Genomic DNA, 18,021 nt, shown 5'->3' on the forward strand with positions numbered 1-18,021 from the left:
CTGTATTCTGCAACCATGGGATAAAATATTCTGTAGGTATCAATTAGGTCCATTTGGACCATAGTATACAATAGCTCTGTTGTTTCTTTTTTCTTTCTTTTCTTTCTTTTTTTTTTTTTTTTTTTTTGAAATGAACTTCCAATTGATGAAAGTGGGGTGTTGAAATCCCACATTAGGGCCCGGCATGGTGGCTAGAGTCCTTGCCTTGAATGCACAGGGATCCCATATGGGCACCAGTTCTATTCCCGGCAGCCCCACTTCCCATCCAGCTCCCTGCTTATGACCTGGGAAGGCAACTGAGGACAGCCCAGGGCCTTGGGACGCTGCACCTGCATGGGAGACCTGGAAGAGGTTCCTGGCTACTGGCTCCTGGCTTCAGATTGGCTCAGTTTCAGCCATTATGTTCGATTGGGGAGTGAATCTTCCTCTCTGTCCTCCTCTCTATGTATCTGACTTTGCAATAAAAATAAATAAATCTTAAAAAAAAAAGAAATCCTACATTAATACTGTATTTTAAAATACTGTATTAAAAATATTGTATTAAAATCTATGTCCCCATTTAGACCTATTAACATTTGTTTTACACAGTCAGGCACTCTGGCATAAAGTGCAAATACATTTATTATGATCACACCTTCCTATTGAGTTGACCCCTTAATCATTACATAATGCCCTTCTCTGTCTCTTTTAATAGTTTTTGCGTTAAAGTTTATATTGTTTTATATCAGGATGGCCACTCTTCTTCATTTTTGTTTTTAACTATTTTTACATTTACTATGTTATATACATTATATTTTATATAATGTATTTATATTTATACACTTATATAATTTGTATAAAATAGAAATTTACAAATACTATGTAAATGTATATAATATCAATATTATATTTTGTAATATTTTACACTTAGTTTGTTTTTAGTTATTTGTAGAACCAATTAGTTTTCTCCTCAAAGGGCTTTTATCCTCGAAATACACCTTTGTAACTTAGTGGATTTTCTGCTTCTTCAGTGGATATTCAGGAGTGTGTGCTAGGTCAGACCAGGGAGCTCAGATCAGTGCTTGGGTATGGTGCCAAGTGTCCAAGATGACTCCCATTTTGGAAGCTGTAGGTCTCCTCTGTTGTCAGCCAGGGAAGGGTATAATCCCATCAACTGGTGTTATCACTGCTCACATCATCTCAGTCAAGGTTATCGATGTCTGGGGAGAGCCCATTGTGGCTACAAGCCCTGTACATGCATTTGCAAGAACTTTACAGAGGATCTGTGTGATCTTCAGTGTGAGCACAGAACCTCCTGCAATCACCCACCCTGGGTACTTAGGGAGCTCTGAGACTCTGAAGCCAGACACAGTGATTGCCCAAAGATCTAGCTATGTTCCATGTCCCATCCTACAGTCGTGGAATTGCTAGATTTCTAGTATGCAGGGCTCGCACGGTCACAGGGAGCAGGATCCACTCCATAAGCTCCGTAAGGCTGCCCTGTCCATGGCAAGAGCCAAAGCATTCCCAGAGCCAACACCTTAGCAGCTGGAGAACAGGAGCCAGGGACCTAGAAGCGAGAGGAGCGAGCTCCTCACATACTTAAGCAGGCACCCTGTCCCTTGCTAACCCTGCAAGAACTTGATTCGGAAAGATGAGTGGAATAAGATCTTTTCTTCACGTAAGAAAAAAAGCAGACATGAAACAGAACGGTGTGATAGGCAAGGTGATGAAGTTTCATGGGGGTAGGTCATCCATCAGAATTGATGAGCACCTCTCCAGACAACATTGGAGAGTGAATATACAGTTTACATGAAAACTAAGGTTCCTAAGAGAATGGGGTTCAGTTCTTCTTGTCATTTTCCCCTCCCTCCCTGCTTCTTCTTCTAGACAACCAATTTAGGTAAAATTCCTCCCAAGAATTTACTACCAAATGTTATTGCGTAGCACACCTGGTGCCAGGAAAAATGATCCCCTTTGGGGAAGGCTAGGATCACCTGCAAAGCTCTTGGGGTTTGACCAGGACTTTGTAGTGGTAAAATACTGGACTGCTTCTAAGATGTGCTTTCAAGGCTGTTAAATTCCTTTTTATAGAAACTTCGGCTTTCAGGCTCTCACTCACACGTAGGGTTAATTGGTAACTTCCTAACAATAACAATTTCAACTGTGTAACCTCCCCCTACCCCTTTTCACCTGCCCAACAACATCCATTCCCCATTGCTTCCCCCTCCACTTGGCATTCTCATGTTATGTGTAGACTGTGCCTTCTGAAGTTGCTCAAACTGCAGAGAATCAAATTTTGGATGATAGGTGTAGAAAGAATTAAAATTCTGAACTAAACCTGCTTCCATTATCTGTCCATTTCTGTTGAGACAGGGTTTCAGTGAGTGAATTGCTTTCTACTCTCTTCCTGTCTCTGAGTCCATCCTGTGATAGGTACATGGTCGTTAAACCAGCAGCACAAGCTTAAGCTGGCTGTGTGCTTTTGATTCCTACACACAAGGGATCCCCACACACAGCACGGCAATGATTTGATGCTGACTGGGAATCCTATTTTTCCAGGTTATGAATAGGGTGACTTTACCCAGATCCCTTACACTCTTTCTGCTTTACTTCATGAGTTTGAAAAATGACAATTATTAAATCAACAGAGTTCTGTGAGGAGTCACTGAAAATGGCATGTGAATAAGTAAGCTTGTAGCACAGAGTCTGACAGGAAGACACAGTCAGGCAGTGAGTCCTGGTATTTCTTAGCTGTTTTATTTGCAGAGTCCCAGAAACATGTGAGAAGCAGTGGATGGGAGGGCTTCATAGCACTCCCCTGAGCGGTAGATAGAGCAGCTCTCCCACATTAGGTCTTGGTAACATCACATACTGTCTCTGAGCCTCAGACTCAGGTCTGATGAACCAGGATGTCTGATACTCACTCTGCAAGCTGCTGCTGTGGAGAAAGATGTGGCCAAGGCGTAAATGTTCAAAATACAGGGAATGATATTCATCAGCATTTTGGGTTGTTTTGGAAAGGTCAGCTGTGTTCCAACGTTGATGGCTGTATTGCTTAACTCACCAGTGAGCTTTCCTGAAGCTCATAGCTTCTTCTGCTGGTCTAAACTCTGCCAGAATCCTCTAGAAGCTTTGTGTGTCTATGTCTTTGGCTTCTCACAGCTGCAACAGCAAATGTCTGGGTGTTGTCTCTCATCACAAATTCTTCCTGGAAGGAGACTGAAGAAGAACTCCGCCGTGTGCCAGCCTCGGTGTATTCCTCCCTATGACTTGGATTCCTTCCCTACCAAGAAGGAGACTCTGTCAATACCTTCTGTGTTCTGTCCCTTCGTTCTGATAACTCCTTACACCTGGCCCACTCATTCTCCACTTACACATTCAGCCCAGGCAGTGAAGAATCTCTGAAGCCAGGGTGGTTTTAGCAGGGAGAATTTTCAATCTCAGCATTCAGGAACACAAAGATGGATGCATTTCTTTTCACTGTTTAAGTTCCTATCACCTGGATATGAAATGAGATTTCCAGGCTGCTGGTATTCATTGAAGCTGGATTGAGGATACATGGGACCTAATCATATTTTCCTTGAGAATTTGCTATATACTTGAATATGCCCATAATAAAAATGGTTTAAATTACACCTCCACACACACACATCTACAGACAGATACAAAGGACTGTAGCTTTCAATCTCTATGAAAAATGACTGCTTTTAATTTTTCAAATAAAGTCTTTGAAAGTAGAAGCCTAATATGTAAAAGGAATAAAAGGCAAACTGTTGTTGCATAAGCTGAGAAAGGATCATTCCTCACCAAGATGTGGTGCAGAAACCAGTGGCAACATCATCATCTAGAAATTTTTGAGAAATTCAGACTTTGAGACTTCCATCCCCTGACCTACTAAATCAAGATCTGCATGTTATAAAGACACCCTGGTCATTCAAAAACACATTAGAGTTTGAGACAAAGAAGCTCTTAGGAAAAGGCAGAACTGAATTTTCTCTAGTTTTTAATCATTTAGAAATATATTTACTGGAAAGGTATAGCAACATAGAGAACGATAGAGGGAGATATGAGGGAGAAATTTTTTTATCCATTAATTCACTCTCCAAATGGCTACTATAGCCAGTAGCAAACAACTCTGTTCATATGTGCATCATTTTCTGGCTTCCCAGGTGCATTAGCAAGGATCTTGGTCAGAAGCAGAGTAGCCACTAAGATACGGCATGCCAGCATCCCAAGTTGTGATTGAACTTGCTGTGTTATTATGTTGCCTCCTCAGGCCCCAGTCTCAATATGCACTTTGGTGGAGACAAAATATTTTTAAATCATAACATCCAGTTACATAGGCACAAAATTATCTGGGAATTGAGTTCATATTATATTTTTGTGGCTTTTCTGATATGTTAACTCATCTATGGTGCAGTTCCCATTTATTTATTCAATCTAATAGTTACTATAATGAGAATTTTTCAATGAAGTTAAATTCTGTGATCAGTTAATTTCATATGAGGAAGATTATTCTAATCAGTCTTGGTTAGCATAATTCAATCTGTGGTAAGGCCTCAAAAGCGGAGCTGTTTCCTCAAGATGTAGAAGGAATACCAGCTGCGAACTTTAGTCTCAGCCTGTGCCTATGAATTCTTGCTTACCCACAATCTTCCTTTCCTGACTGCTTGCCTTATAGATTTGTTTAGATTTGTTTATCCAAGTTTAACAGTCATCAATTCCATGTAATGCATTTGATAGGTAGAAATATGGGTACAGCTATAGTTAATGATACAGACATAGACATTTTCCAGCGCTTTTATTTCTCTGGTTGAACCCCTACTGATGTTTTCAAAAGATACTTGAACTAGGTTATTTTCTAAGGGGACAACTCTAGAGGATTTAGAATTACGGTTAAAGAAAATTGATTTCTTGAAGCCAATTGTACATATACTTGCAAAAATGTAAGCAAGGATCTACTAGCATATAGAATTATTGAAGAACTGGAAGCTGGGAAAAAAAGAAAGCCTCAATGAATGTGTTGGTATTCCAGAGGCCAGAGGAGAAGGTTAACACAAAATGGAATGGAATAAGTAAATTCAACTTGTTTAGATCACCTTGGAGCAGAAAAATATCACAAACTGAACACGTCTCTGGAAATGAAGACATCACTGGAATCCTGAAGAATCCCACTGAATTTCATTATTAAAAGAATTTGAGAGGAAGCAAAGCAGGGAGCAAGAGAGGTTTGCAGTAGGTGGCTAAGCCTCATCCAATTAGCTTTAACATTCCATGCCTAGGGAGGTTCTGCTGCCTGCTACAGGGACAGGGAAACTAAGCACAGACAGATCAGCTGCATTCATATCAATTGAGCCAACCACCTTTCAGCACTTAAAAACTTCTGTGAGTAGATTTTAACAAATGTCTATTAGGGGTCTGTACTGTGGCCTGTGGATTAAGCTATCCTCTGTGGACATTTCATTTGAGCTCTGGCTCAAGCCCTGGATGCTCCAATTCCAATTCAAGTCTGTGATAATACTCTTGGAAAGACAACCCAAGTTCTCCAGTCTCTGCCACCCATAGTGGAGCTCAGGAAGGGTGGAGTCTTGGCTGTCTTTGGTTTGGTCTAACCTCAGGTGTTGGAGGCATTTGGGAATGAACCACTGGATGGAAGATTTGCCTCTGGCGCTCTCTCTCTCTCTCTCTCTCTCTTTCTTTCTCTCTTTCTCTGTTGCTCTACCTTTTAGATGAGTAAATTTTTCCTATAAAGAAAGAAATGGGTCACAAAACCTTCAATGCATATGGATACAGGACCCTGAGCAGGACGGGCTGAGTCTACGTGCTGCCAAGGGCAACATGGAAGCCAAGACATAATGGAGTCTGCATTCTGTGATGTTGCACAATAAATAACAGTGAATAGAATTGCTCAACACACCCTATAGCTCTTGACTATCTTCCACAACCACATAATAGCTGGGGGGCTTCCTTTGCTTTCTGCAGCCTGTTTTTTATCAGATGAGTATCTCCAAGGAATGCTGTGATATTTCTGCAAGAGGATGCAAGTGGCTTGTATTTCATAAAGTATGCAGATGTTTCAGATTTCCATATTTTTATTGGCTGTGTATTTCACATGGCAGAATGACCTCTCTGTGCCTGGTCTCAACCTTATCAGACTGGATTAGAAAATGCTTCGGTATGTTTCAAAATTGAACTCAGGATTCTTCCTCTGTGAGTCCTTCCTTCACGGCCCTGTTAGGAAGAGCTGACCACTCTTAACCTGCCGAGAGTCAAGCAAGTTCCTAGTAACATCAGGCGGGAGGGGGAGGGGAATGTTTTTTTTTTTTTTTCTAACACTGAAGTGGGAGTTGGGAAAGCAGGATTTAATATATATATGTATATATATATATACACACGTATATATACATATATATATGTTTGTTTTATTTTAAAGGCAGAGTTACATATATAGAGAGAAAGAGAACTTCCATCCACTGGGTCAGTCTGCAGGTGACTGCAAATGACAAGAGCTTAGCCAATCTGAAGTCAGGAGCTGCCTCTGGATCTCCCACATGGGTACAGGGACCTGAGGACTTAGGCTTCTGCTACTGCCTTCCCAGGTTATTAGCTGGGAGCTGTATTGGAAGTGGAGCCACTGGGACTTCAACTGGTATTCATATAGGATGTTGGCACCACAGGCAGAGGCTTAGCTTGTTGTGCCATGGGGATCGCCCCTGGAAGGGTATGTCTATGAAGACCATAGGAACTTCAGAGCATTCAGACCTGGGATTCTTTGCCTGTCATCTGTGGTGCTCCAATTCCCTTCTGTTCTTCAGGGAATTCATAGTGGCACAGGAAGCAAATACAGTAAAAAAGGCTGATTTAAACTCACAGCCAGTTTCAGAAAATGCTAAGTGTGCCATTTATTATTCAACATATTGGAGTAAGAGAACCCTGGACTGGGTCCTCGCAGGATCAGCACAGAAGTTTGCTTCTCTGTTTCCGGCCTTGGAACCTTTCCAGTGATGCAGTTGCCTCATGAGATGTATTCACAGAAGGAACTCAAAGGTGAGTCTGATAACCTTATCTGCCTGTGGCAAGTGATAGCAGACAACACAAGCAGCTGATAGGACACAAAGCCTGGGAAGTGAGACGCAGAGGAGGAGATACCAGGGGCGATCAAGGTTTCCCAAAGCTCCCAAGTATACAGAGGAGCCAGGAAATTCATGTGCTCAGCCAGGAATGAATACCTGGAGAACACCTAAGAAGAACCTGGACTTTCACCTCTGAGCAACCTTCAAGCTCTGCACAAGCAGATAGTGCAGAATATGACAGGGCTATACAACACCTGGTTAGGCATTGAAGGAAGACTAACAGAGTCATTCTGCAAAGACCAGGAAAGCAGTTTTATGCTTGTCTCCGGGTATGTAAGAAAATCTCTGTTCAGTTGTGAGTTGACCATTAATTTAAACAAAGATGTAAGTGAATGCACACAACCAAGAAAGCAGCCTTCACAAAAACAGTTTCCAATAAGAATGGCTGTTACAAGAAAGAAAGAAAGAAAGAAAGAAAGAAAGAAAGAAAGAAAGAAAGAAAGAAAGAAAGAAAGAAAGAAAGAAAGAAAGAAAGAAAGAAAACACTGGAGAGGATATTCTAATGCACTGTTGGTAGACTGTAGATTTTTATAGCCACCATGGAAAACAATGTGGAGGTTCCTAAAAAAAACCAAAAAACTAAAACTAAGTAGCAGAATGGCCTGCACCACCAGCATCCCATAGTGGAGCAATTCTTTGAGTCTCAAGATTCAGCTGCCCTCTTTCTTTCTCTCTTTCTGTAACAGGTGCATTTTCTTTTATTATTGTTATTGTTATTATCATTTTATGATACAGTTCCATAGGCTCCTGGCATTTCCCTTATCCCCTCCCCAATTCCCTCCCCAACACCTAGTTCCTCCATATCATTACTATAGTTCTTCATAGACAGTCATATGTCCATCATTGCAGGCATGGACAATGGCAGAGAGTCCAGCATCCTATTGTCAAGATAGAGTGAACAGTTTCATTGTAAGTCCATCTTTGTCTGGAAGTAGAAATGCATACTACACTGCATCCTCACATCTGGATGTTAGTTTCCATTTCACAGTTACTGTACATCCCTTCGAATGAAAAGTCATAATACAAAATCAACAATAGAAAGAAAAATAGAAATTTACAATGCCATGGAGTTAAATACCATGTTACTAGATATGACGGTCTCCACTACACAGCTACTATACATCCCCTTAAATGAAAAGCCACAAAACAAAATCAACATCAGGGAGAAAAAAGAAATTAACAACACCATGAAATTAAATACCATGCTACTAAATGACTAACGTGTAGCTGAAGAAATGAAAATCAAGAACCTTCTTGAAGAAAATGATGCTACTGTATGATCTATTAGTCATTGAAGAATTTAATCAGAAGAAAATGTTTTGAAGAGATGAAACTAACAGAAAACATCAAAACCCATGCAATATATTTTCCGCTGATTTTTGTTGGTGAAGTGTGTCTCTTCTAGACAACAAGTAGATGGGTTTTGTTTTTTTAATCCAGTCTACTAATCAATGACATTTGATTTAGCTTCATCCATTTACATTCAGGATTAATATGTATGGTGGTACTTTGGTCCTGTCATTTTAAGAATGGCTTGTTCATTGGTTTAGTCTTTCATTGTCATTTTACTGGGATATTCTTCACATTTGCCTTTGGTTTTTTTTTCTTTTTTTATTATTTTTAATTCATTAATTACATTATATTATGTGACACAGTTTCATAGGTACTTGGATTCTCCCCATCCCTCCCCAAACCCTCCTCCCATGGTGGATTCCTCCACCTTGTTGCATAACCACAGCTCAAGTTCAGTTGAGATTCCCTCATTGCAAGCATATATCAAACATAGAGTCCAGCATCTTATTGTTCAGTCAAGTTCAACGGCTTCTTAGGTATACCTTCTCTGGTCTGAAGACAGAGCCAGCAGAGTATCATCCTATTTCTCTTCTCTGTGAAGAGAACATCTTGAAGTGTCATTTGTAGGGAAGGTTTGGTAGAGGCAAATTCTTTTAACTTTTCTTTACTGTGGAAGAATTTTATTTCATTTTCAAAGACAAAGCTTTGCTGGATATGTTATCCTAGGCCGACAATTTTTTTCTTTTATAATTTGGAATATGTCATTCCATTCTCTTCTTTCCTGTAGAGTTTCCTGTGAGAGATCTCCTGTGAGTTTAATTGGCATTCCTTTATATGTCAATTGATTTTTTTTTCACGTGCACATTTAAGGATTTTTATGTTCAATTGAAGAGAGCTTGGTGATCATGTGTCTTGGTGAAGATCGCTTTTGATCAGGCCTGTTGGGACTTCTGTGTCCCTCTTGGATCTTGTTTTCCAATTCTTTCTCTAGGTTAGGGAAATTTTCCTTTATTATTTCATTAAATATATTTGTAAAACCAGTTTCCTTCTGCACCTTCTGGGACTCCCATAACTCCTATGTTAGGCCTCTTAATAGTGTCTTTCAATTCTTGAATACTTTTTTTGGCCTGATCCAGCTCTACTTCCAGCTTTGTGTTTGCTTCCCCCTGATGACAGGAAATATCTTCCAATTCTGAGATTCTTCCTTCTGCTTGCTTCATTCTATTTTGGAGACTCTCCACTGCAGTTTTAATTTGCTCTACTGAGTTCTTAATTTCTGATATACCAGCCTTGATTTGCTTTATTGCTGCTATTGCTTGTGTAAAATATTTCTGAAATTTTTTGAACTCTCGTTTGTGTTTCTCATTGTTGATCAAGAGCTTTAAAATGAGTTTTCTGAATTCTGTGTCCCCCATTTTCTCGATGTCTTCCTCAGTTAACTCTGAGGTTGTCATAGGGTTTTGATCCGTTGCAGGGGAGTTTTCAGTAATATTCATTATGCCTTTGTCTCTTCTTTTGCTCTTGGTCATTGTACTTCTGGTTAGCAGATTCTTCTCCTTAGGGCAGGTTTCTAATATATATCACCCATAGGTCTGCAATTTGATTTTACTTATTGCAGTTGGTACATGGCTCTTTGTTTGCAGTCACTTGTGCCACTGCCTCCAGCAAGTTCCAGGTCTGGGTTCTTATGTTAGATTTCCACCGTGGTCTCCACAGCCCCAACTCATGGCTCACCACTCTCCACCTCCTGTGATACCATGCTGAGGCTGCACCATTGTCTGTACAACCTTTTCCCACTTCTGGTTGGAGCAGGTCCCAGGATTAGGGAACCACCAGGTGTGCTATATAGCTAGGTTGTTGGTGGCGCTGATCTTGCCAGAACCTGTTGGCTGTTAGATCTGGGTGCCACACGGATCTATTTTAACCTGTACAATGCCACAGTCGGTGTTATTTTCCTGTGGGACCAGTGCAATCCACTTAACTCAGTTAGTTCTCGTGAGCTCAGGACATGTGCAGTTCCCTGTTGTCCCCTGCAGTCCTAAAGCATTTGCCACAGTGTACAAAATGGCGCCTGACATACCACTACTAGAGTTCTTGATCTGCTGGACGTCAGGTCTGAAGGCTACCCAGACCTGCCCCAGGTGGAACCGGTAGAATGCCACGTTGCTGCAGTTCACTGAGTCAGAAATGAGTTCACTCCCAGCTCAGCGCATGCTCAGTCCTTTCCCTTGCCTTTGCCTCCTTACGCAAAATGGCGCCCAATTCAGCTCTAGGGGGCTGACTGGGCTGTGAAATCCACCTGTTCTTGCACTGTCCATCTGGGATCTGCTGCTCTGTCTCTGCTCCTGGTCAAATCAAACGGACCAGCAGGATAGACAGTTCTTTGTCTGGGCTCACCTCCCAAGCTCCCAGTGAAAGTCCCTTCCCACCTGGTTGTTGGTGGAGGTCTGGCTGCTGGCGGAGTTCAGACTGCTGTTAGCTGAATGCTGCTGGAGTATCAGTCACTGCAACACCGCACTGTTGTGTCCACTGCTTTCCTGTGTCTGTCAGTCCCCAGGTACCCCTCTGCTGTTCTGTCCTCTCCCATTTCCTGGAATGTGTCCTCTCTGCTTCATCCTGATTAAGTGTTTCTCCATCTGTTAAACGTGTCCTTACCCTATTCCACCATCTTGATTATCCCAGCTCTCCTTTTTCTAATCCAGCTCCCCACTAATACACTTGAGAAGGCAGAGGTTCTACCCCAATCACTGAGGCCGCAGCCACTCCAACTTTGCAGCCATTTGGAATATGAGCCAAGGGATGGAAGTTCTCAATTTTTCTTTGTTCCTTCTTATCTCTCTGTAACTCTACAGATCAGGGGAAAATATATTTACGTTCTGGGGTTGAAGTATCTTACTAAGCATAATGGTTTCCAGTCATATCCATTTTGCTGCAAATCAGTAGTATTCTGTAGTCCATATATACTGCATTTTATTTACCCAATAATCCATTGATGACTATCTGAGATGATTTCACATATTGGCAATTGCAAGCTTTACTGAAATAAACATAGCTATGCTCTCTCATATGCCAATTTCAATTCATTTGAATAAATTTCCAGGAGTTGGATGATTGGGTCGTATTGTATGAGGAATTAAAGGAACAGTAGAAGTTTAGACTCTCTGGTTAAGTTACCTTTAAGATCTTATTGCAGTCCTGGCGTGATAGACTAGTGGCTGAAGTCCTTGCTTTGCACACTACAGGATCCAATATGGGCGCCGGTTCTAATCCCAGTAGGCCCACTTCCTATCCAACTCCCTGCTTGTGGCCTGGAAAAGCAGTCAAGGACTGCCCAAAGTCTTGGAATCCTGCACCTACTTGGGAGACCCAGAAGAAGCTTCTGGCTCCTGGCTTCGTATTGGCTCAACTCCTGGCCGTTGTGATCACTTGGGGAGTGAATCATCGGACAAAAGATCTTCCTCTCTATCTCCTCCTCTCTGTATACCTGATTTTGCAATAAAAATAAATCTTTTTATTACTTACTAGTAATTTTTATTTACTAAATCTGTCAAATCATGTGTGCCGCAGCTAGAGTTTTTAAAGCCTCCATTACTCAGTTTAAAATAGACTTGTGCTGTAATCTCTTCCCTCAAAGAAACTACTGTGGTTTCCAGTCCACTGAAGTTCTCATTGAAACTGATTGGTATTGTAGTTTGTAGATCAATCTCTGTTGAGTTTGCCTCAAATTTGGCTTTTGCAAAATGTGTTCATGTCTCTGAAAATTGAAAAGCAGTCTCTCCTTAAGCCATTGCGAATTTTTCTACTTTATCTTGTAATAAAATAATTATAAGACTTTTCTCTTATTTAATAAAGATAAAGCAGGAAGAGACAGTTCCAAAAATATGATAATCATTAAATGTTGGTAGATGGACATTTTAGAGAGTTATTTTCCTTCTTATATATATTTTAGAGAAACAAATTCAGAAAAAAATGAGAGAGAGAATACTTCCATCCACTGATTCACTTCCCAGATGCCTTTAACAGCTGGAATAGGACCCAATCACAGCAGGGAACCAAGAACTCCACCTGAGTCTCCCAAAACCATAGGTACTCAACTACCTAAGCTGTTATTTCCTGTTTCCCAGGGTGCACACAGGCAGGAAGTTGGAATCAGGAGTGGAGCTGGTACTGGAATCCAGACACTTCAATATGGGATGCAAATAGCCCAGCAGTGTTATCACTGCAGCCTTAAATGTTATTCCCTGAAAACGTGTATCAAGGGTTGACTTTTTTTTATTGGATATGCTGCCTTTTAACATTTCATTTTAGTGAAAAAGAAAAAAATAGTTTCTAACAGCTTCTTAAATTTTACAACTTGACCTGTGGCTTCTGGTTCTTGTCAACTGCAAACTTTCAAACCATGATTATTTTCAGGGGCCTACCCATACCAAGTGGGTAGAGACAGCAGAGTAAGGCTTTGTTTGGCAAGCTTGCTCTGTTATTCTTGGCAAAACCATGAATTAACTCAGCCTCAATCTTAAAAGCTATCCAGAAGCTAACATAAACAGCCTTTTGCTAACAACAGCAACAAAAAATCCTGGAAGTTCAACATTGCAAAACTACAATTTTTCGCAACTGAGACACGTTAGCGGGAACATTTCAGGAAGTTGTCTTGTGTGATAACAGCCCAAGATTATCCAGGAAGCATGAATGAGCATAGAAAAACGCTTACTATCAGAACGACTTAGTTACCTTCCACTTGACACAGCAATTGCCCACATTTTTGTTTGAAACAAAACAATCTCCCCCCTATAATTATTGGAGAGCAACTCTGCTTACAACCAGGGAGTAATCACTACGATCTACCCTCCCCCTACCAATTATCTGTTGACCACGAAGGTCACTCACATGGTCTGTAGAGGCCCTAAAATTGGGCATCTAATTTTGTGCAAACACTATTTGGGAAGAGTGTTCATCACTTTTGTGAGCCTGCTAAGCTGGTCTGCGTCCAAAAGATATGTTAAAACTCGCTGTTCTGGGATTTTCTCGGTTTGAGAACAGTGATTAACTATGTGGTAACAGATTCCTTCGCCCTCATTGCTCCACACCCAGATTCTTCAAAAACACCTCTGAGTCCACACCGATGCCTGGAGCTGCAGTTACTGCCACACCATATCCAGACAGCAGATGGAGCACTGAGAGACCATCTGGAGGCAGAAAAACGGCAGGAAAAAGAGGGGCATTTCCAAGCTGCCTAGCTGAAAGGCTCTTCAAGGGGAAGAATCTGTCACAGCTTTGAGAATGAACTCTACTCTTAGCCAGGCTGTAGAACGTGGGAGAGAAGGAATTGTATGTTTCTGAATTTGTGGATGAGACAACGAGTAACTGATGTATTAAGAGTTACCATAGTTCCTGGTAAGAGTTAAATTCAGGGGAATTGTCCATAGAACCTGCCTTGACCATTGCAATGTGTGCAGGATTGAAGGGTGCACAGTTCGCAGTTCAGAAAGGGAAGGAAAAAAAAGACTCAGAGACAAGATTTGATTTAAAACGGGGTGCCTGAGGTAACTCTCCCTCCCTGCAAGCTGAAGGAAAGAACAGTTCTCAGCTTTGCCTGGCAGAGTTTTTTTTTTTTTTCCTTGGGAAAGCACTGTCAGCGTTAGTGCTGACTTGCATTCAGGGCCACCAGGAGAGTACTGTGGAATGAGATGGAGGAGTGAGATAGGATGGACCTCCAGGTGTGCAAACTCCGAGTTTGCTATCTAGAGACTGCCCACCTCCCTAAGGCCTGACTCTATTAATCACAGACTTTATCACACACCTGTCCTTGTGGGCTTGACTTTCCTAACCACAGATTCTTGTCAAGTACCGTCACCCAGGGCTACTTCCATTCCAAGGCTCTCAGTTCACATCCTTGTTGTTTCATCTCCAGCTGCAAAATCTTCTGCTGCCCTTCAGCAGAACCAGACCAATACAGAGCTGATAATCAAGGCTGTAAGAGATCACTGCATGGTCTAGAGTAAAACTAGCTAGAACAAGGCAACAGGACAAGTTGAAGGAACTTTAGAAAGGTTTTGGTAAATGAAATTAAAAGATAAGCTTAAAAAATGAAATCCATGCACATTTATTTTATAATATGACTTTTCATTAAATTTTTGAAGACTGCCTCATACACAGATTCCAGAGCTGTTTGCATCAAAATTAATTCCTATTGAATTCCATTTTCCCACAGACTCTTTGAAGTAGCCTGCAGCACAGGGAGCTCTCAAGTAGTATCATGAATCCAGAAATCTTAGGTTTAGTCTGTTTCTTGGCTAAATAGGTCCCTTAACTATCTTGGCTCACATTTCATTCTCTGTAGACTGAGAGTTTTAGACTAACGGCATGAACAGCATATATTACTTGTTTATTGAATTTTAAAGACATAATACATTTTTTATTTAACTAAGAACTGCCCTTTATTTTTAAGAAAATTAGATTTCATAATGAAATTTCTTTCTCAAGAATTGGTCTGAAGACATAACATTGATTTGACATATAGCTTTCAACACATAAAATAAATTCATACAATTCTTTGGGAAATAAAATCCATGTGGAATTCATCCTGTTAGTCAATGTAGCTCTGCTTGGGTCACAAAGATTACATCCAAGAACAAAACAGCAGAATGAACAAAAAACTGAACAAACCAGCCAGGTTTATAGTCACTCTAATTTTGTTTTTTAATCGGAAACAAAATGAGTGTTTCCAAACAAATCGATTTGACAACTGTGCACACATTGGATTTTATTTTACTTTACAAAAACTGGATAGACAAGCACATAATATCAACCATATTCAGTATAGGGGGTTCTATGTTATTAAGAAAAAGAATAGTGGGCTGGCATTGTGATATAGTAAGTAAAGCTGCCTATAGGAAGCGCTGGCATCCCATACGGGCACTAATTTAAGTTCGATTGCTGAACTTCCAATTCAGCTCACTGTTAATGCACGTGGGAAAGCAGAGGAAGATGGCCCAAGCGATTGGGGTCCTGCATCCTTGTGAAAGATCTGGATGAAATTCTTGGACCCTGACTTGGGACAGGCGCAGCTCTGGCCATTGTAGCCATTGGGGAAGCGAAGCAGCAGATTGACGTTTTCTGTCATTCTCTTTATCTCCCTCTGTAACTCTGCCATTCAATTAAACATTTGTTTTTAAATCTTTGGAAAGGTCTTTAGATTGTCTTTACTCTTGCAACATGTTGTATAAAACTAATTTTGCACCCAAAATTATGTGCCACATAGTTGTGATGTTCAATTCTGCTATTAGAGCCCAAATCAACAAAAACAGAAAAAAAAATTGTTTAGCATTTTTTATTAAAAACTAAACGTTTCCTTAAAGGACCAGAGTAAAAACTTGTTAGATATTTTATTGTTGTGTAGTCATCTTAAATTAAATGTGGAAATACAAAAAGTACAAATTCTTTTAATTCCAAGAGTATATAACTTATGTTGTGGGCTACTTGGACATAAGCAATCTCGAGAGAACATTCTTATTTGCTCAGGTAGGAAAACAACTTGGTTGCATTTCCCATTACATTGCATCCCACATCCTATTTATGCCTGCACAGCTTCTGAAGGGCAACAGCTCCTCTCCCTTAAAAGCACATCCATAGTTCACCATACAAAACAGTTCTAAAGCCCAGGCCTGCTCCCAGTGTCCCTGGGCTACTGGTGCACAGTTCACCAACCTTCCTCTTCCAAGGAGTCCAGGACGGTGACAGTTCAGAATGTGACGGAAAAGTGGTGGCAGGGGTAGCAGGGGAAGACACAGTGTAGATGTGGTGCAGAGGTGCGTGATGAGCCCCAGCAGCAGTATGGCCGAGGGTGGAGGTGGTGCTTGTGCCGCAGCCTCTTCGCGATCACATCTTCCGGTTTCTGCAGCTTGTACGAGGCTGTGCAGCACGGAGAGCCGAGTCCGCCATCCGTAGGGTTGGCTCTCTGATGAGCTCATCTTGAATTAGGACTTGGCCAGATCGGCACCAGGCTGTATAGCTCAAGCTGCAGCAGCTCAGCTCGCGCTCCTTTACAGATATCTTATATATACATTGCGAGTTGCACGTTGCAAATTTTTGTTTCTAAAACTCAGAAAATCCAGACTGAGCAGATAATTTGAAGCAAGCAGTGGCTTTATTTATTTATTTATTTATTTAAATTGGCAAAACGTGTATTTATGGTGCAAAATGACTCTGGGCTGAGGCTGCCCAGGGTCTGACCCAAACTTGATTATTACACTTGCCAACTTCAGGGAAACTCCAAGGAAGAAAATAAGGCATATATGTGCAAGCTACTGTCAAGCCAAGCAAGATGCAATGCATGTCAGTGTCGCAAAGCTTTTATCTGCATGGAAAAGTATGTCAGTACATGATCACAATGTACTTGGCTTAGGGGGTTGTGACATGGGAGCTACACTGCCTGGCAGCTGTGGTTTGGGGTGGATGGATACGGAGTCTAAAAAATAAAACCGTAAATCACTATGTATAAACCAGATTGCTCTTACTGATAAACTGGGTATGTTTGATGCTTTAACCCATTGTCTGATGCTCTCCACACCACTGATAATCATTAACAGCCTGTAAACAAGAGATGCCAGGATTGCTCATGGCTCTTGCCCCTGGTCTTGCCCCACTTGATCAAATTTTGTTGTCATTTCTTGTTCTTTTAGTGCCTGTCTCAGACACCACAATTTTTTTTTTTTTTTACAAATTTCTTGTGTTGGTACATAAAATATAGGGGATGCCAGTGTCACAGGTAGCAGCTTAACCCACTGTGCAACAATGCTGGCTCCAGCAGGATCTCTGGCAGCACTCAGCCACTTAGTGTAAGGACACAAGTATTCTTGAACTGATCCAGGATTGAAGTTCTTCTGAGAGATGGTATTAAAGTCTGTAGGAGATGGAATCATTAAATCATGAATTGAAGACAGAAAAGAATCAGAAAAGAATTGAAGACAGAAAAGGATTGGGACAAAATGTAAATGTTAGGGATTCTACTGAAGTTAAAAACCTGACTTCAAAAATAAACCTGAAGTAGTATCTTACATGTTAAATTGGTTTCCTTCCTGAAAAAAAAAAAAAAAAAGAAATCTCAATTGTGGTGAAGTAGTTTAAACCACCACTTGTGACACCACCATCCCATATAAAATTGTTGGTTCAAGTCCCAGATGGTCCACTTTCTGTCCAGCTCTATGCTAATGCACCTTGGAAGGCAGCAGATAGTGACTCAAATATTTGGGTCTGTTTCACCCATGTGGAAAATCTGAATGGAGTTTCTGTTTCCTGACTTTGGCATGACCAGACTAGGCATTGCAGCCACTGGGAGAGTGAATCAGCAGATGGAAGATTTGTCTGTCTCTCTCTGTGTGTGTATGTGTCTATGTATCATATATGTTGTTCTGCCTTTTAAATAAATAAATAAGTAAATCTTGGTTTAAGATGCTAATTCCCATTACCTTGTACTGTGACTGTATTTGAACATAGGGTTTCACAGAAGTAATCCAGTGGAAAAAAATTAAAATGAAATCTAACCCAATCTGACTATTTACATATCCTCATAAAAGGAAGAAATTTGAACACACACACACAGAGAAGGAGGGTA

The sequence above is a fragment of the Ochotona princeps genome, chromosome X, assembly GCF_030435755.1.
Source record: "Ochotona princeps isolate mOchPri1 chromosome X, mOchPri1.hap1, whole genome shotgun sequence".
Lineage (NCBI taxonomy): Eukaryota > Metazoa > Chordata > Mammalia > Lagomorpha > Ochotonidae > Ochotona > Ochotona princeps.